This window comes from Lagenorhynchus albirostris, chromosome 7, assembly GCF_949774975.1.
Source record: "Lagenorhynchus albirostris chromosome 7, mLagAlb1.1, whole genome shotgun sequence".
NCBI classification, from domain to species: Eukaryota; Metazoa; Chordata; class Mammalia; order Artiodactyla; family Delphinidae; genus Lagenorhynchus; species Lagenorhynchus albirostris.
Window position 1 is genome coordinate 79,862,194 of NC_083101.1, and position 21,553 is coordinate 79,883,746.

Consider the following 21,553-nt stretch of genomic DNA (forward strand, 5'->3'; position numbering starts at 1 on the left):
AAATGGTAAAAGGGGAATCTGAGGAGATCTGATAGAGCATTGATATTGTTCACTACAAAAATCTTTAATAAACCCTACATTTGCTCACCAGTGCTTGTGCTTGAGTCAGTTCTTCATGGTGACAAAAGCGGAACATCCAGTAGGCATCCAGGCCAGATCTGCAAGGAGTAAAAGCAGAGACTGCGCTTGTGGGTGCAGAGGGTGGGGAATACCTGACATCTGGGTCCATATGCTTTTAGAACCAATCTCAAAATTAAATCCAAATATATTATGTGTACACATGAAGCGACATTGCTTCATGATGCCATAATGAAATGGAATTCCTGTTATCAAAATGTGATTTATATATGGGAGGTACATCTCTGATGCCATAATGAAATGGAATTCCTGTTATCAAAATGTGGCTTATATATGGTAGTCACATCTCTGACCATTTCCGCTGGGAAAACGGCCATGGCTTCTCCTTGCCCAGCTAACACAGTGAGGCAATCCCCTCCACAACCCGGCTCTGGCCTCTTGCTCCGGCTTGATCTCAGCCACACTCCTGCCACGTGCTGCTTCACCCACAATCCATGCTGTCCTTTCACAGTCGCCACCAAATAAACCTTAACATGCACCAGGCACCGGGATAATATGGGTTATAAGTGTCACTTAATCCTCACAATAACTCCATGTCGTAGGCACTATTTTCTTTATTTCACAGAGGAGGAAACTGCAGCTGAATGAGGTAAAGTCCAAGTTCTCTATATGGGTCAGGGGTGAGCTGCATTTGGACCCAGGACCAGGTGACTGAGTCAGTACTTTCAGTTGCTCTGCTTCCCTCCTCTGTGGACATTTTCCCCCTTCTAAAGCCCCTTCTCCATTTCAGAAGTTCAGTACCCTACCACCTTCCAAGACCCAGTTCCAATGCGTTATCCTTCACAAAGCCTTTTAAATTAGGCAGAACTCTTGGAGGAAAGGGATAGAAATCCAATACACAAAAAAGGAAAATTATTGGTTTGAGTGGTTGGGAAGAACACTAGGGTGGCGCATGTTTGAAGGGATTGCCACAGAAACTAGGACCTAATCGGGACTTAGTGCAGCTAGAATTCTCTCTACCTCAATCTTTTATCTTACACCCCCCTCTCAGCCCAATACCTCAGCAGTCTGAGACACCTCTCTCTCTCTCTCTCTCTCTCTCTCTCGTTGAACATTTATCAGCCCAGAAAGGCCTTGATTGGCCCTACTTGGGTCATGTGCTTATCCTTGCCTTAATCACGGTGTCCAAGGGAATGGAGTACTACGATCAGCCCAGACCAAAGAGTCTGGTTTGTAACCTAAGGAAGTGGGTGGGAGAAAAACATCTGGGCAATTCACAGCAATAGCTTCTACTGTTCATTACACCATTTATGAAGATCCAGACAGAATTACTCTGCTCCAGTTTCTCTGGCATAAAACAGCCATTTATCATGCTCTCAAATTCTGTGGGTCAGGAATTTGGATGGGACACAGTGGGGATGGCTTTTCTCTGCTCCATAGAGTCTGGTGCCTGAGATCAAAGACTAACCCAGCGGCCAGATTTACTCACTCTCCTGTCTGGCAGTTGATTCTGGCCATCAGCAGGGGAGCTCAGTTCTCTCCATGTGGCTTCTCCATGTGGGCTCTCTGTGGGAGTTGGTTGGGGCTTTATCACCGCAAGGTAGCTGATTTCCACAGCTGAACATCCTAAGAGAGAGACAGCCAGGTGGGAACTGGATTGCCTTTCCTAACCTAGCTTCAAAAGTTCTGCCGCATTCAATTTGCTGGAGCTTCACAAGCCTACCCAGGTTCAAGGGGATGGGAAATAGACTCCACTCCTTGAGGGGGGAAAAATTCTAGAAGAGAATGTGGGACCACACATACTGCTGTAACATTTTTGAAAAATAAAGACTGCCACACATTTTTTTCCTATGAATTCTCTTTATATATGTTTGTCATATATTCCCTAAATTATTGTGAGCTCTGTGAGATATTCATATTTGTATTTCTATGCAGTGCCTTGAACAAGACCTTCTGTACAATAGGTCTTCAGATATGTTAGTAGGCTATGAATCTCTGACATATTGGCATCACAATTTTTCCACCAACTAGCTGTGTAACTGTGAGAAAAATGACATAACATCTCTGAGACTCAGCTTACAAACTGAGGGAGCTTAAATAAAATGGCGGTTTCTAAACATTCTGGTTTAGCAGCAAATTACAAGTCATTTTCTTCAAATTACATCTAACACAGAATCCTAGTCTGTAAAAATGATTTTTTAAAAAAACAGATATGGAGAAAAGGGAACTCTTGTGTACTGTTGATAGGAATGTAAATTGGTGCAGTCACTATAGAAAACAGTATGGAGATTCCTCAAAAAATTAAAAATAAAATTACTATATGATCCAGCATTCCCACTTCTGGGTATCTATGCAAAGGAAATGAAAACAGGATCTTAAAGAGATATATGCACTCCCCTGTTCACTGCAGCAGTGTTCACAAAGCCAAGATATGTAAACAATCTAAATATCCATCAATGGATGAATGAAGAAGTGGTATATATATATATACCACATACAATGGAATATTATTCAGCTGTGAGAAAGAAGGACATCCTGCTATTTGCAACAACATGGATGGGCCCTGAAGGCATTATGCTAAGTAAAATAAGTCAGAGAAAGATAAACACTGTATGATATCATTTACATATAATAAATGGTGGGATCTAAAAACCTGAACTCATAGAAACAGACTAGAATGGTGGTTACCAGGAGCTTGAGGGGTGAGGGAACTGGGGGAGATGTTGATCAAAGAATGTAAACTTCCAGTTATAAGATAAATAAGTTCTGGGGATCTAATGTACAGCATGCTAATTATAGTCAATAATACTGTATTGTATACTGGAAAGTTGCTAAGAGAGCACATCTTAAATGTTCTCATCACAAAAAAAGAAATGGTAATTCTGTGAGGTGATGGGTGTGTTAGCTAACACTGTGGTGGTAATCATTTTGCAATATATAAGTGTATCAAATCACCTTAAATTTACACAATGTTATATGTCAATTATATTTCAATAAAGCTAGAGGAAGAAAACAGAGATGCTTTTTGAAGCAGGTGTAAGAGGACTAGAGAGCTACCTACTTCCCTCCCCTCCCCGTCACTGCTTTGGCTGACCCTGAGACAGTATTATGGAGCTGGTGGCCATCTGCTACTTTTAATCTTCTAGAATCTCTTCTGTAAAAAGAATCTACCCATTTTCTAGGGAACTACTCAGATCTCTGTCTCTCTTTCTCTCTCTCTCTTTCTCTCTCTCTCTTTCTCTCTCTCTCTCCCAATCTATTTGACTCACACAGGGCTGATCCCAGACCCCAGCTCTAGAGATGGGAATGTGACCCACATATGGCCAAGCAGAGTCAGTATGATTGCCTTGGAAGTGAGCATATGATCTATTCAGGGTCAATGAAACTTAATTCTAAGGGTTTTTTTTTTTACTGAAAATATCAGGAAGGAGGATGCTCTTTGCTCTGGAGCTGCTGCTGACCATCTTTGCTGCTTTATGGGAGAGAATCTGACTGAGAATTAAGCTCTAAAACAGAGGGAAGATGAAGTAAGAGACAAGGGTAAGGGGAACGGGGAGGGGGTGACTTAAGAACACATCATTTAAGCAACTGGTTCCAAGCATGCCTGATGCTAATATAAACCCTGGATTTTTCCAGACAGTTTGAACTGTTTTTATGTCACTGTAGAGTGAAAGAATCGTGGCAAATAAAACTGCAGGTTCTGTGAAACACACTGTGAAAACCACTACAGTAAATGATCTCTAAGGTCCCTTTCCATGACATGAACCTCTGAAGCTGTAGATCTTTCAGCTTCTCATCTTTTGTTGCTATAGCACCGTAGCATGGAAAATGCATTGGTTTCTCTGAAATTGCAGAATATCTGGTGGTGAAGAGGACACCAGGAAAATGCCTACAGATACAGGCAAGGCTCACTTTTTATCATACTTGACGTTTGTTCCAAGGCATCCTGGACTCTCTGTTTCTAGGATTGAGCTTACTAGATATGGAAGCTTTTTTTTTTTTGATATGGAAGCTTTTAATCATACATAAATTCTATATTAAAAAGCCGTATGTCTTCTGTAGGAGGAACCACATCAATGAACCTTCAAACTATTGTTGATTGTGGAATGGGGGAGCAGGGCATATAGTCAAATACCCATTTGGGCAGAAGAATTAAAAAAAAAAGACACTGACCAAGCAAATCTGATGGGCTAGCTTGCTGCCTTCTGCCATGGTCCTTTGCAAAGCCCGGTTCACGGGGGTGGGGGCAGTGACATCCCACACACACCCCTAGGCATGCTTTAGGGGTTGAAAGTAAACCCTGATGCACTTTGGCACTTCTGTTATGCCTCCTGGAATGCCTCTTTGCATTTTTCGTACCCTACAGGCGGCCACTTGTAGATTTATATCAAGAACATAGAACCACACCAAAACCAGGGACGAATCTCTCATCTCAGTCAGTGCTGACCACTGTGGGATCTGATGTCTTTAGCAGAGGATGTTACCCCAGCATCTCAGGGACCAGAGCAGTCTTGGTGCTGAGTCACCAGCTAGTCAAGTTAGATGCTTTGCCTCTGAGTGATGCTGCCTCTACTCATTTTCCTGTACTTATTTCAAAGAGATTTCATAACAGAGAAAGATTACCACCAAAGAAGATGATTTTTAAATGGTATTTAAATAGGCACCCCTGCTCTTTTTCCATGCTTTTCTTAAGTTACCGTTGTGCCTTTTCCATTTGCAAATGATACCACCGAAACTTCTGTGTTTTAAATTGAGTCCCTACCACTTGCAGGAATTCCTCTCTCTTTTTTGCCTTGCTGCCTCATCCTGACTGGAGTCAGATTCTGTTATGCCACAGTCATTTTCAGGAATGCAGATGGTGCTGCCAGAGGCCCAGGATTATGATTTTCCCTTACAGAACAAGATGGTTTTCAGGGCAATTGTTCTCAGAAATCTATAACCCAGAGTGAACCTGAGGAGGTGACGATGAGGCAAGAGAGAGGCCTGAAGGCTCAGCTGCAGGGTCTCCTCGCCCTGGTGTAAAAGCCCTTCCTCACTGTGAAAGGGGACTAGGCAGGGCCCAGCACATAGTAGGTACTTAATAAGTGCCAAATGAAAGAATGAAGGACCAGAAGGTGGCATAAAATGTGCAATTTTGTTCCATTTCAGAGAATTTACATAGGAATCCAACAGTGGAAGAAAGAGAAACAATTTTGATCACCTCTTGTCCCTATGGGGATGCACTTGAGGGTTCAAAGATAATTTTCTAAAGGAATATCCTAGATCCTCACCTCACTGATGCTGAGAATCAAAGAACTGGATTTTACATGCACAAATTCTCTTTTAAATATCTACAGTTGGCCTGAAGATCTCCAAACTGAGTTTTTCTGAGCATACTGTGGAATGTTAAGACGTGTTGTTTGGAGAAATGATTCCATACTGGAATGAGTTTGGGAAGTAACATGGTAGACAGAAGTCAACAGGCATCTTTACTGCAGGATTTCTCCAGTCTCTCAGACTTCCGCACTGCAGGAGTTTAATAGTCTTTAACAGCTATTGCTCATAGTAAATCTCCAAGGGGGAATCCAGTGGACAGTGCTGATCAATATTTTGAACACAGAATCCCTTTTATTTAAGTTTTTACTATTACCATCTGAAGGGTCTTTGATACACACTTTTGGAAAGGCTGTCCTGAAACGAAGTTCCCATTGTGTTTCTTTTTATTTCTCCTATGGAATATATTCAGCACAAGGGAGAGTCTATTCTCTTCCCCTGCTCTATCAAGTCCTTTCCTTCCTAAGAATATAAACCTAAGACTTTAAAAAGTATGTTGGTTCTCCCGAAGTTATTTAATGAAATACAAATAAAAATACTGACAGAATTTTTTTTAACTAGTCAAGATAATTCTAGATGGAAAAGCAAAAATAATGTTGAGACAAAGAAAGTGTGGGGTGGTCATCATCAGATGTCAAAACATATTTTAAAACTATAATAATTAAAACTGCATAATACTAGCACATGACCACATCAACAGATCAATGGAATAGAATACAAAGTCCAGAAATGGACCCAATATGTATGGCACCTGAGATCAGTGGGGAAAAGGTGAGTCATGCAATATAGAGAGTTGGGATACTGACTAGCCATGGAGACAAAAAGAAGGTTGGCTCCATACTTAACACCTGATGCTGGAATATATTCCAAGTGTTCTTAACAGACAAAAGATTTAAGTGCAACAACTGAAATCATAAAAGTACAGGAAGAAATCATGGAGGAATTGTTTCATAATCTTAGAGTAAGAAAGACCTAACTATATAAAAAATTAGAAGCCATAAAAGAAAAAAATGATAAATTTGACCCCCTCCCCCAAATTTAAAGGTTCTACACGACAAAACCCAACATGAACAAAGCCAACGAACTGGAAAAAATTGTTTGTAACTCCTATCACAGTGGAAGATTCAATCCCCTGGTATAAAAGAGCTCCTACTGGTCAACAGATACAAAGACTAAAAATGCAATAGAAAAAAAGTGAGCAAAGGATATGATCACACCACAGAAAAGGAATTATAAATGTCTCTTATAAAGATGTTAAAAAAATGTCTCTTAAAACATCGAAAAACATAATCAACCTCATTCATAAAAGAGATGCGATTTAAACTATACTGAGGTATCACTTATCATAGGATACGTAGTGAACTGCTCTGTGTAAAGAAAAAAGAAAGGTGGGAGAACAGAGTATGGGCTGGCATATATCGGGTGGGCCAAAAAGTGCCTTTGTTTTTTAAAATAAAAGTATTAGACACATTTTTCATTTTCACCAAGAACTTTATTGAACAATGTATTCACCCTTTTGTTCCACTACCTTCTGTCATTTTCCAGGCAACTTCATCTAATTCCATCTTCCCAAAACTTTTTATCTTTTTGAGCAAAGAACTGTTTCAGGGTGCCTTTTACAGTCTTCCAGGGAATTGAAATTTTTTCCATTAAGAGAATTTTGCAAAGACCAAAATAAATGGAAACCCGAAGGTGCAATGTCTGGTGAATACGGTGGATGAATCAGAACTTCCCAGCCAAGATGTAACAGTTTTTGCCTGGTCATCAAAGAAACAGGCAGTCTTGCGTTATCCTGATGGTAGATTATGCATTTTCTGTTGACTAATTCTGGACACTTTTCATCGAGTGCCACTTTCAGTTGGTCTAATTGGGAGCAGTACTTGATGGAATTAATCGTTTGGTTTTCCGGAAGGAGATCAAAATAGAGGACTCCCTTCCAATCCCATCATATACACAACATCACTTTCTTTGGATGAAGACCGGCCTTTGGTGTGGTTGATGGTGGTTCATTTCGCTTGCCCCACAATCTCTTCCATTCCACATCGTTGTACAGTACCCGCTTTTCATCACCCGTCACAATTTGTTTTAAAAATGGAATGTTGTCATTACGTTTCAGTAGAGAATCGCATGAGGAAATATGGTTAAGAAGGGTTTTTTTGCTTAACTTATGTGGAACCCAAACATCAAAGCGATTCACATAACCAAGCTGGTGCAAATGATTTTCAGCACTTGATTTAGATATTTTGAGTATGTCTGCTATCTCTCACGTGGTATAACACTGATTGTTCTCAATTATTGTTTCGATTTGATCGCTATCAACTTCAACTGGTCTACCCGACCGTGGAGCATCATCCAGCAAGAAATCTCCAGTGCGAAACTTCGCAAACCACTTTTGACACGTTCGATCAATCACAGCACCTTCTCCATACACTGCACAAATCTTTTTGTGCGTTTCAGATGCGTTTTGATCTTTCTCGAAACAATAAAGCATAATATTCCGAAAATGTTGCTTTTTTTTCTTCCGTCTTCAATATAAAATGGCTACACAAAAATTCACCAATTTTGATGTCTGTCTTTATTTATTTACATCTTTATTGGAGTATAATTGCTTTACAATGTTGTGTTAGTTTCTGCTATATAAGAAAGTGAAGCAGCTACGTGTATACATATATCCCCATATGTCCCCCCTCTTGCATCTCCCTCCCACCCTCCCTATCCCACACCTCTAGGTCATCACAAAGCACCGAGCTGATCTCCCTGTGCTATGCGGCTGCTTCCTACTAGCTATCTATTTTACATTTGGAAGTGTATATATGTCAATGCTACTCTCTCACTTCATCCCAGCTTCCCCTCCCCTCCCCATGTCCTCAAGTTCATTCTCTATGTCTGTGTCTTTATTCCTGTCCTGCCCCTAGGTTCATCAGAACCATTTTTTTTTAGATTCCATATATATGTGATAGCATACGCTATTTGTCTTTCTCTTTCTGACTTAGATAAGTCTTTTTTTAAACGCACACTGATATGACAGCTGTCACATACAATCTAACAAAATTGTCACAAATGAAGTTAACAACAACTAAGTGCTACTAGAGCCATCTTACGGAAAAAACCAAATGAACCTTTTGGCTCACCCAGTATATGCCTGAAATACATCTGCAGGTTTGCTCAAGAAAAGTCTAATCCTGCTGCTTGTGGTGAAGCTGGGTGTTTGAGAGACTGGGAAGGAAGCGAGACTGTCTTTTCTATTGTACCTGTAGAATTTCAAACATGTGAATGACTTTGAAGTATTTAAAAGACATAAAGAAACAAAATTGGGTCTAAAAAACCAGATTCTTATTCTCTTCTGGCTACTCCGCTTGGCTCAGCTCTGGCTGGCCTCTGCCACTGCCCTCCCTCTGGCTTCCTGGGCTCCTTCAAGAACTGCAGGCGCTCCTCAAATTCTTCATGATGCCCAGAGCTGGCTTTGTAGCTCGTGAAATGAAAGTTGTCTTCAGAACTCTGTCAAATGGTTTCAGAACATATTTTAATGTGATGTTTCTGACAGAGCAGCTGTAGCTTCATTTAGCAGAATATTTGAGCATTTATATCTAAATACAGCAGCTGGGTTCCTAGAACAAAAGGTGGTGAAAGGATGGAAGTGTGAAAAATGTGGAAAGACACTGATTTTTCTGTGTGGCACATATTAAATTTCAGAACTGGAGTTTTACGTTATTCTTCTGATTGGATTTTTATGTATTGTAAGTAATATTTATCCCAATTCTAATACATAGGTGTAAGTTTTGCTTTTTTGTTTCTTGCCTTTTATCTGATAAAATCCGATTATTCTCCTGACAGCACTGGGTGAAGTGTCATAGGACGTTAGATCTAGAAGGGACTGGAAAGATCATTTAATGGTGCTTGGCATTAAAAAAATCTGTTTTCAGGGAATCAAGGGAATACCACGTGGCTTCCTCCCCTCTGTATTTAAACCGTTGCCCATTTCTGATAAGGCTCAATACAACAATCCATTTCAGATTCTGAAAAGACTTGCGGGGTCATGATAGTTTCTTAATACGTTAAGCTCCGCAGGAGGGTGGTAAAGAGAACTAAAGGGAGACTCAGAATTGCAGAGACCAGCCTGGCTTAGAAAATCATAGGAAATAACAGGAGCGCCTGCCAGCACCATGGGAGCAAAGTCAGTTCAAACAAACAAAAGTGACAGGGATTTATACGGGTTAAGCCTCCTTCCGCATTACACAACCATCTTATAGTTCAACCTCTTTTCATTAAGAAAAAACCAAAACACACCCTTTAATGACCATTTTCAACTCCCAGTCTAACCCCCTTGCATAACTATAATAATCCTCAACCATTTAAGCAGCAAGGAACGAGGGGAGAAAGGAGAATTAAAGCTACAAGTACAAGCTTTGCTCCCAATGTGTAGGAGACACATTCAATCGTTCTTCTTATTGGCATCTCACATCCCCTGCTATTCAATACCTGCCTTTGACATTGCAAGTGTCCTCAGGTGGATCCAGGCTTTCCTAATATTTTGACACATATCAAATATGTCCATATCAACTATGGAATTTCTTCTTAGGTGTTCACATCTCATTTCTGTATCATAATTGTTTGAGAAAAGAATCTGCTAACAACACTAGCCTGAAGTCTGCTGATCTAGACTGTACAAGCACTATAGGCAGATTATGATGGGACCACCCCACCCATAGGCAGGGACGTGTGGGGCTTTAGAGAACTCCAAGCCCCAAGGATGGAAGAACACTACCTGCCGAGGGTCTGAGATAGCTCTTGATCTCAGATCCTCCATCCTTAGGCTAGGTGCTTACCCCTCTTCTCCTTTTGAGCCCCCGCCTCAACCCCCTTTGAAGTATTCCCAACAGGATGAACCACACTTAGTAATGATGGGAATTCTGTTCTCTTGTTCTCATGTAAGGATTGTCCCAAGAGGAAGTCATTTGGAGCAAATACTGCCAGTTCTCTCTACCCTTACACTGGTTCCTCCACGTGGGAGAAAGAGTCACTTTTCTGAGATGAGATGGGAAGATCCTGACTTCCATGGTCCACATTTCCCAGAGGCTGGGCCCCTGAGTTAGAATGAGGGCAGTGCTGGCCTTTACCATCTTACTTCCTCTGGCTGTTTGGGACCGTCTCTGAGCCTGTGCCTGGTGGATGCCTGTGCTCTGGCACAGGAAGCAACCAAGTGCATCTCTGTTCCCTGGCTCTAGCTCTCCAGCTTGCCTCTTTCACTCTGCTCCCCTCTTTTTCTGGGGTGCTCTCTCTTTCTCTTGCTTTTGACAAGATGTGAAGTAGGCCCCCTTCAGGCAGCTGGCAGGGTATGGGGCCTGGAGTTCACTGTGTAGATTCATCCTTTCCCCCAAATGACTTCTCTGAAGTTCTCTAATCTGTTTCTTCATCAAAAATGGGAATAGTAATTCTTTTCTGTGGGTTTTTGTAAAGATTAAATTAAATCACACACATTAAGTGCTTAGCACATAGTCAGTGCCCAATAAATTGAGCCTATTAATATTTCTGTGTAGTTACAACTGGCCACACAAGGGGTTCTCCTTGATCTACAGGACTATACTAACTGCAAGGACAACATATGCAGTCACACACAGAGAGCTGCAGCTGTGGAAGGCCCAGCCTCTGTTTGCCGGAGGCATGCAGGGTTGTGACCCACTCACATAAAGAAGAGGGTTCTGGTGGCAGCAGGAGGTGGAGGGATGCAGCTGTGTGAGCTCTGAATCTGTTGGTCTTTGGGTGGTGGTGGAGCTCCTCAGAGAGGCTGGCACAGTGAGGAGGGGTTGCTGAGCCAGGGCAGCCCTTGGCAACAGCCTCCCAACCAAGGAATGAGAACAGCTGAGGGGGAGGCACTGGCAGCCATGAGGTGTGAGAGGACAGGGTGGCCATTGCTAAGGCACCAGCTGGCATTTCTGAAGCGGTTGTGGAGCAACCTGTTTGCCAACTAAGGCAGTGCTGCTGAGGCGGCTCAGTGTGGCCTTGGCCTAGACCCATTTGCAGAGGACAATGGCTGCAACACTGAGATCCTGATCAGCTTCAGGAGCAGTGATGAGCACCACTGATATGAGCTCTATCTGTGTGGACCACAGGGAGGACAACTCAGGGATGCAGGTGCGGTAGTGATGGTCAGCAGCTCCTTAATTTAGTTCGTGAGTGTGTCTGTCTCCTGGGGCTGCCACAAACTGGGTGACTTAAACAACAAAAATTTATTTCTTCACAGTTCTGGAGGCTAGAAGTCCAAGATCAAGATATCAGCTGTGTTGGTTCCTTCTGAGGACTGGGAGAGAAATGTTCCGTTCCTCCCTCCTAGCTCCTGGTGGTTTGCTGGCAATCTGTAGTGTTTCTTGGCTTGTAGATGCATCATCCTGATCTCTGCCTTCATTCTCTTTTTCTTTTTTAAAAAATTTTTTATTGGAGTATAGCTGCTTTATAATGTTGTGTTAGGTTCATCAGAAAAAGCTACAAAGAACAAATGCTGGAGAGGGTGTGGAGTAAAGGGAATCCTCTTGCACTGTTGGTGAGAATGTAAACTGATATAGCCGCTATGGAGAACAGTACGGAGGTTCCTTAAAAAACTAAAAATAGAATTACCATATGATCCAGCAATCCCACTACTGGGCATATACCCAGAGAAAACCACAATTCAAAAAGACACATGCATCCCAATGTTCATTGCAGCACTATTTACAATAGCCAGGTCATGGAAGCAACCTAAAATGTCCATCAACAGACGAATGGATAAAGAAGATGTGGTACATATATACAATGGAATATTACTCAGCCATAAAAAGGAATGAAATTGGGTCATTTGTTGAGATGTGGATGGATCTAGAGACTGTCATACAGAGTGAAGTAAGTCAGAAAGAGAAAAACAAATATCGTATGTTAACGCATATATGTGGAACCTAGAAAAATGGTACAGATGAACTGGTTTTCAGGGCAGAAATTGAGACACAGATGTAGAGAACAAACGTATGGACACCAAGGTGGGAAAGCCGTGGGGGGGGTGGTGGTGTGATGAATTGGGAGATCGGGATTGACATGTATACACTGATGTGTATAAAATTGATGACTAATGAGAAACTGCTGTATAAAAATAAATAAATAAATAAATAAAATAAAATTTTTATTGAAGTATAGTTGCTTTACAATGTTGTGTTAGGTTCTACTGTACAGCAAAATGAATCAGCTATACATATACATATATCCCCTCTTTTCTGGATTTCCTTCCCATTTAGGTCACCACAGTGCCTTCATTTTCATCTATGTCTGTGATCAAAATTTCCCCTTTTATAAGGACATTAGTCATATTGGATTAGGGCCCATCCTAATGACCTCATTTTAATTTTATTATCTCTATAAAGACCTTATTTGCAAATAAGGTCACATTCTGAAATACTGAGGGTTAGAACGTCAACATATCTTTTTTGAGGGACACAATTTAACTCACAACAATGAGCCAGCCTCAGAGAGAGCAGTGGGGTCATTCTTGGAAGTCTGTAGGGTTATCCTTTAGTGCAGAACACCGCATCCATGGGGGGTTCCATTCCCATCGAGTGGTGAGACAGTGTACCCAGGCATTTAGATAGGCATGTACCTGAGTATATTTATCAGCAACTCTGGCCTCTACCCATCTGATGCTAGTAGAGGCCCCCTCTTCAGTGCTGACAATCAGAAACATCTGTAGACATTGCCCCCAACTGAGAACCTCTGCTTTAGATAATGACAGAATTGAGCTATTCCAACCATCAAAACTTTAAGAACCACAACATACAGAAAGAGTAACACTGAATGAAAGTATTTCCAGATGATCCCCAACTCCAATTCTAAAACGTTTATCAGGAGATAAATTTTTAAGCAAGGGGTTAATTTGATTATCAACGATGTCTACAATCATAGCTGCCTTAGACAAAATAGACTCTGCTCTAGGAACAAGATAGAGAAATTTGTGTTGACCTCCTATCCTAAGCTATAATTGGCTGGAAACCACGGGTCAAGAATCAGGCAGAAGACATGTGTAGCAACAGGGATGGACGTCGAGATTATCATATTAAGTGAAGTCAGAAAGAGAGCGACAAGTACCGTGATACCACTTATATGTTGAATCTAAAATATGACACAAACTTATCTACAAAGTAGAAACAGACTCACAGACATAGAGAACAGACTTGTAGTTGCCAAGGAGGAGGGGGTGTGGGGGAGGGATAGGTTGGGAGTTTGGGATTAGCAGATGCAAACTATTATATATAATAGAATGGATAAACAACAAGGTTCTAGTGTATAGCCCAGGGAAATATATTCAATATCCTGGGATAAACCATAATGGTAAAGAATATGAAAAAGAATGTATATCTATGTATAACTGAATCACTTTGCTGTACAGTAGAAATTAACACAACATTGTTAATCGACTATTCTTCAATAAAATAAAGTTTTTAAAAAAGAATCAAGCAGAAGAAAGAGTATAGAGACATGGAGGGTTTCTGGGTCTTGCTGGTGATTCCTTTCTTGCAGGGCTGCCCAGATTTCCTCCGTAATAAAGTCCTGGAAGCCTGGAGGGATAGTTACCAACCAAGCAACCTAGTATTTACTGAGCACCCTAAAATGGTGCAAGGCATTTCATAAACAGGTATTTTACTTCTATTTTCTTACTCAATCCTCTCAAAAACCTTAGGAAGTGAATATTATTTTCATCATTTTAAAGATAAGAAAACTGAGACTCAGAAGGATTAAATACAAGTTCCTATAGCTAGTAAGTGGCAGATCCCAGTTATAAATCCAGATGTTCTGGCTCTAAACCTCATGCTCTTTATGCTACACAAAACTGACAGGCAAAATTGGAGAACCTCCTCCTCCTGGGATCACTCTTTTCAAGATAGTCTGAGTTGAGACCTACCCAGCTACATGATTCCACTCAACTAGGAGAGAGTCAATTCCCCTCAGCAGGCTTAGGTGGGAAGATCACATGTTCTCAATATCCCAAGGTCCCAATATCTCCACTTGGGGAAAGGGACTAGTATAGTCTCCTTAGAATTGATCCTCAAGGGATCTGGGCCAATGTGGGACCAGCAGTAACATTCTTCAGGGAAGATCCAAGTACACAGTGGAACCTCTGTTCTCCAGGTCCTTTTTCTGAGGTTCTAAAGGACAGGACTTTTGTACAACGCTGTTAACCAGTCATCAGTTACACTGGCACTGAATCATATAGGGTATGAGTCACGCTCCACCCGTTCTACAGGCCAGTGGTTCTCACACTATAGAGTGCATCAGAATCACCTAGAAGGCTTGTTAAACCACAGATTGCTGGGCCCCACCCAAAGAATTTCTAATTCAGTAGGTTTGGGGGTAGGCCTGGAAGTTTCCAACAAATTCCTAGGTGATGCTGATGCTGCTGGTCCAAGGACCACACTTCTTTTGAATTTTACCTTATTAAGTCATGAATAAGGAAAACCACTCCATGGTAGTTGGAGGCAAAGTCCTCCGGCCTTACTCCATGCCAGAATCCAGGTTATGCCTTCACAGCCCAATGGACCCTGGTCAGGAATTCAACAGATCAGGATGAGGAGAGCATAGGGCCTCGACTCCATCCTAACAGGAATAACCATCTCCTCAGAGTGGGGTTCTTCTCTTTCCTTCGGGAACCCAGAAAGCCAAGAAGTTCTTGTCCAGTCACAGAGCAGCATTTCCCACTGGCAGAGCCCAAAGGCCGTCCATCACGGTCTCTCCCTGCTCCCTGCCAGCAGCCCCCAGCAACACCCCATCCCCTCCCTGGCATCACTCCTCCCCTTAGCACCCTCCCCAACAACTTTCTCCCCAGGAGCAGGGTGCTGTTCTGGTTCACCGCTCATCTTGCCGAGCATACTGGAGCATACTGGAGGGAGCTGTGGACAAGGGGGCGACGTTATTACTATGAAAGGCAGTAATTGTGTAGGCAAAGGACCAAGAACACTTGTTGAAAAGATGGTCATCCAGAGAGGCCAGCCCAGCAAGTATCAATACTTGGGTCAGATTCAGGACTCAAGAATGGTATCAAAAGAATGGTGTTTAAACGTCACCGCTGTGAGTCCCTTGGAACTTCTGGGGCTAGTCCTCAGCCATCCTGCTCCCTGATAAAATAAGGACAAGATGCCAAGCTGATACTTGAGTTGCTCCTGACTGAGTAGGGATTCAAGTGTCCAGGACTGAATAAAAGCCCCAGCCTTTTATTTCAATTGGAAATCAAGGCTACACTCAAAATGTCACATCATAACCTGCTTGGCATGTTAAAGATATTTTATCATGTCATCAGAGACTCTGAATTTGCTCTACTGGCAAATGGCTTGCAGACAACAATAAGTTAGAATCTCTGTTATCTGTATATCATAACCTGTCTGGTAAGCCAGGGAATTCTTCCTTCAGGTGATACATCTTGAAGTATGAAGAACCAGGTGAGAATGCTAGAGGCTATGGTAGAAACTGTTGAGAAGGTGGAGCAGTAAGCAAATCCATCAAACTGTAGTTTCAGCTTTAGTACTGGTCAAGCCGGATTTAAGACTGAAGCTGATCCTGTGTCAAAGAGAGGCCTCCTACTACACACTTCCAGTTCTGGGCGTGGGAGTCTGAGTCGGAACAGCTGGGTCTGGAGAGTAGGTACTTCCCCTGCCTCCAGTGTGGAGTGCCGCAGAGCCTCCAACACCCGCAGACTGCAGGAGAGACTCAAAGAGAGAGAAGACAGCCTGCAGGATGCTTCTAGAACAGTGACATTGGACTATGGTGCAGGTTAGAGTCACTGGGTGCTTTTAAAACCCCTCATGCCTGAGCCTCACCCCACATGGATTATCTCAGAATCCTGGAGGTTGGACCCAGGCACTAGTACATACTTTAAAGCTCCCAGGTAATTCCAGCATGCAGGCCAGACTGAGAAACTGTGCTCTAGGGCTAGGCTTTAACCCATGTGTGTTTACAAAAAGTAAAGGTGAAGCAGAAAAAGAGAATGTGCGTTGCTCCAGGTGGGCAGGCCTCAGAGATGCGGCCAAGACACAGAAGAAACATTTACTCAGTGAGTCTCCTCAATCAGGTAAGTCCTTCCTGCCAAGAGTGGGAAGAGACCGGCAGGAGCTTTGTCCCCAGGGTTTCTGTTGGCAGAAAATGCCTACTCTGTGGGCCAAGGCAAAATGTGAGGAGACAAAGAGGATTCTGACACCCCCCCGCAACAAGTCATAAAAACAGCCATATTTAGTGAACTCCTACTGTGGCCAGGAGCTGTTCCATCTACTTTCACACATTTAAATCTAGGGACAGTCCTGTGAGGTGGGTCTAATTATCCCCATTTTACAGAGAGGAATGGAGGCTGAGAGAGTAGTAAGTCACTTGCCAAGTTCAGGGATTAACTGAATCACGGTGGTGTGTCTGGCTGCAGAGTGTGTGCTTGTCCTGTCATACCCAGCTACTTCTTCTCCAGAGCAGAGAGAATCAAGGTCCCCAGAGAGGGGTGTGTGTGTGTGTGTGTGTGTGTGTGTGTGTGTGTGTGTACAGCAGGGTGAGGATCTGTGCTTCATTTGGGCACTTCAAATGATGCAGTTCTTCTTTTAAATACCTGCACATACACCACTCAAAAATACTGTCTTTCCACTAAATGAGGCACACAAAGTTCTGGTCTACCTGGAAAACTGCAGTGATGTCCTGTGTATGGAAAAGTCTGTGATCTCAAATGATGGGCTAAGTGTTCCTAGAACTAGGAACTTAGTCAACCAGAAGCCATTAGATTAGTGGTTTTCCTCTTGCCTTTAGGGGCTACAAAAGAAATTCCATTTAACAGGCATTTTCACTGAAGCTTCCTAGAGTGTGAGAGTCTTGGTGTTTGGGTAGCGACTGCATCATCTGGGCTCCTGCCAACTGCAGTGTGTGAGGGCTCCTTGTCAGGGACCTGTGGACAGTTTTGCCAAGGGGTATGCCATTTGCAAGTCAGCAAAAGGAAGGTCCCAGAGTTTACAGAAAAGACCTTAGGATCAGGACGTTCGCAGTTTTTCAGCACTGGCCCCATGATCTGAAATCCATAATAATGCTGAGTTGAGAGGATGCGAGCTTGGAGATGTGATTCAAATGTGAGTCAAAGATCGTGTAGGCTCTCGTCAAACTTACTTTTCTTTTGTCAAGAATCCTTCAGAATGCTCCAGTTTCATGATGTCACTTTAGTGGAGTTAAGTTTCAAACAGTACAGAATTATAGAATTGCTTACTTTAGGCTTTAGTTACAAGGCCAATCTCTGAAGAGGCAAGCTCGTTAGGGGACCCTAGAGGTAATCAGGGCAAACAGCAGGAGGCAGGTTAGAAACCCCAACCTCTTGGTTCACAGTATTGAGCATAAAGCAATTAAGCAGTGAGCCCTCAAGTTAATCCTCACCTCCAAATTCCAGGGGGATGTGTAATTATACCACACAGCAAATGTGCAACGAAAGATCAGTTTTCTCTTCATTTCCTAACAAAAAGTGACTCTTTTCCCCTCGAGAGATTTGTAATGCCTCATCCGCTGACATGGTGAAAAGGGAAAGGCACTGATGCTGCAAAGAAAAGGCAGCTGTCCAAGAGAACACACGGAACCCTCTGGCTAGAGGGATGGAAAGCAGAGGCTGCTTCTGGTCATTCCCATTAGTGGGAATAGAAGTCTGCAGCATGTTACCAAGAATATGGCATGGAGAAGACAGTGGGAGAAGCAAATTCATGGAGCACCTAAAGATGGTACTTTCGGCAAACTGTAGGTAAGGGATTAAGAATTAAATAATAAGGACACTGAAGAAATAAGAAAACAGTCAGCATAAAACTGATATAGGGCATGTTCTTGTAGGACCCAAAAGAATCCCCAAACATAAAAGAAGAAAAATAATCCAGACCTTAGTTACTGGGCTGTCACCACTTTCCTGAGGAGATGCTACTGAAAATTGGTACCAGAATCCATTGTGTATATTTTATAATACATCAATACCTTATGAAATTCTAATTAAAGAGTCAGAGTCATTCTGAATAAACCCATTCAGGTCTTCATAAAATTCCAAATTAAAGAACCCCTTCAGGTACCATCAGGTGGAGTGGCTCCTGACCTGAGGAAACCCTACCTAGCTCTTACAGTTAAGTTGTTGATGCTCAGCCAGAATGGGTAAAACTAAGCAGACAGCCCCCCTAACAGACTGTTTCCTAACAAGGCTTGTTTCTGCCTCTGTGTGATACACATTAAACTGGTTAGTTAAACAAATGTTAAGGTCTAAACATTACAGGCAGGCTGACTCTAAGGTCAGGAGGTAGCTGGCCCATGACCACATGTGATATGGTGAGGGCTTAGGATGAACTCCAATAAACATTCAATGTGGATTCAGATGTATTAGCTATTAAGCTCCACAATAGTAATTTATGGGTCTTAAAGATAGTTCTTTTTTATATTTTATTTATTTTTTAATTGAAGTATAGTGGATGTATAAAGGTAGTTCTTGAAGTCACCAAAAGTGATGACACCCAAACCCTATGGCCAACCTGAAACAGAACAGCTGAAATATTGGGAATGAAGAAACTAGCAAACTCCAGTTATTCTTTGAGTTTGTTTAGGTACATTCAACTAGGAGATGTTGTATACTAAATACTAAAGATAGTTAGTAGAGTCTTTTCTTCCTGGCTTATTGAGGTTAAATTGACAAATAAAATTGTAATATATTTAAAATGTGCAACATGATGATATGATATACATACACATTGAGAGAGGATTCCCACCATCTAGCCAATTAATCTATCCTTCAACTCACATATTTACCTTTTTTTTTTTTATAAGAACACAAGTTCTACTCTCTTAGCAAACTTTAACTTAATTTAGTCTTGTGTTTTTCTGAACTGGCCAAATCAGTCATAAGAGTATATTGTTATGACTGGTCTGTAATTGTGGAAATTTTTGCCAACTGGTTCATGGATTTCTACTAATTCTACTATCTTGATTACCCATAGGCATGTTTTCATTGCCTCTTTTATCTCTTAGTCTTCTCTCTGGGTATATTCAGTACTTTTCTCTTTTTTTTTAAACATCTTTATTGGAGTATAATTGCTTTACAATGGTGTGTTAGTTTCTGCTTTATAACAAAGTGAATCAGCTATACATATACATATATCCCCATATCTCTTCCCTCTTGCATCTCCTTCCTACCCTCCCTTATCCCACCCCTCTAGGTAGTCACAAAACACCGAGCTGATCTCCCTGTGCTATGCGGCTGCTTCCCACTAGCTATCTATTTTACATTTGGTAGTGTATATATGTCCATGCCACTCTCTCACTTTGTCCCAGCTTACCCTCCCCACCCCCTTGTCCTCAAGTCCATTCTCTATGTCTGAGTCTTTATTCTTGTCCTGCCACTAGGTTCATCAGAGCCATTTTTTTGTTTTAGATTCCATACATATGTGTTAGCATGTGGTACTGGTTTTTCTCTTTCTGACTTACTTCAGTCTGTATGAAAGACTCTAGGTCCATCCACCTCACTACAAATAACTCAATTTCGTTTCTTTTTATGGCTGAGTAATATTCCATTGTATATATGTGCCACATCTTCTTTATTCATTTATCTGTCAATGGACACTTAGGTTGCTTCCATGTCCTGGCTATTGTAAATAGAGCTGCAATGAACATTGTGGTACATGACTCTGTGAATTACGGTTTTCTCAGGGTATATGTCCAGTAGTGCGATTGCTGGGTCATATGGTAGTTCTATTTGTAGTTTTCTGATGAACCCCCATACTGTTTTCCATAGTGGCTGTATCAATTTACATTCCCACCAACAGTGCAAGAGGGTCCCCTTTTCTCCATACCCTCTCCAGCATTTATTGTTTGTAGATTTTTTGATTATGACCACTCTGACTGATGTGAGGTGATACCTCATTGTAGTTTTGATTTGCATTTCTCTAATGATTAGTGATGTTGACCATCCTTTCATGTCTTTGTTGGCAATCTGTATATCTTCTTTGGAGAAATGTCTATTTAGATTTCCTGCTAATTTTTGGATTGGGTTGTTTGTTTTTTTGATATTGAGATGCACGAGCTGCTTGTAAATGTTGGAGATTAATCCTTTGTCAGTTGCTTCATTTGCAAATATTTTCTCCCATTCTGAGGGTTGTCTTTTCCTCTTGTTTATGTTTTCCTTTGCTGTGCAAAAGCTTTTAAATTTCATTAGGTCCCATTTGTTTATTTTTGTTTTTATTTCCATTTCTCTAGGAGGTGGGTCAAAAAGGGTCTTGCTGTGATTTATGTCATAGAGTGTTCTGCCTATGTTTTCCTCTAAGAGTTTGATAGTGTCTGGCCTTACCTTTAGGTCTTTAATCCATTTTGAGTCTTGCTGTGATTTATGTCATAGAGTCTTGCTGTGATTTATGTCATAGAGTGTTCTGCCTATGTTTTCCTCTAAGAGTTTGATAGTGTCTGGCCTTACCTTTAGGTCTTTAATCCATTTTGAGTTTATTTTTGTGTATGGTGTTAGGGAGTGTTCTAATTTCATTCTTTTACATGTAGCTGTCCAGTTTTCCCAGCACCACTTATTGAAGAGGCTGTCTTTTCTCCATCATATATTCTTGCCTCCTTTATCAAAAATAAGGTGCCCATAGGTGCGTGGGTTTATCGCTGGGCTTTCTATCCTGTTCCATTGATCTATATTTCTGTTTTTGTGCCAGTACTGTACTGTCTTGATTACTGTAGCTTTGTAGTATAGTCTGAAGTCCAGGAGCCTTATTCCTCCAGCTCCATTTTTCCTTCTCAAGATTGCTTTGGCTATTCGGGTTCTTTTGTTTTTCTGGGGTTTTATCTTGTTCCTTCATCTGGTATATAGCCCTCTGCCTTTTCATCTTGTCTTTCTGTGAATGTGCAGGGTCTTTTGTGTTTCCATACAAATTGTGACATTTTTTGTTCTAGTTCTCTGAAAAATGCCATTGGTAGTTTGATAGGGATTGCACTGAACCTGTAGATTGCTTTGGGTAGTATAGTCATTTTCACAATGTTGATTCTTCCAATCCAAGAACATGGTATATCTCTCCATCTGTTTGTATCATCTCTAATTTATTTCATCATTGTCTTATAGTTTTCTGCATACAGGTCTTTTGTCTCCTTAGGTAGGTTTATTCCTAGGTAGTTTATTCTTTTTGTT

General features: G+C 41.6%; 1 long non-coding RNA gene across 1 annotated transcript in view; it reads right to left on the reverse strand.

The window, feature by feature from the left end:
• Positions 1-1,573: 1,573 nt before the first annotated feature.
• The window catches only part of LOC132522961 (uncharacterized), a 123,138-nt gene continuing 103,158 nt past the window's right edge, over positions 1,574-21,553 (reverse strand). Inside the window, exon 4 of the long non-coding RNA XR_009541393.1 lies at positions 1,574-1,704. This is a non-coding gene — a long non-coding RNA (uncharacterized LOC132522961). The remainder of the gene's footprint in view (positions 1,705-21,553) is intronic.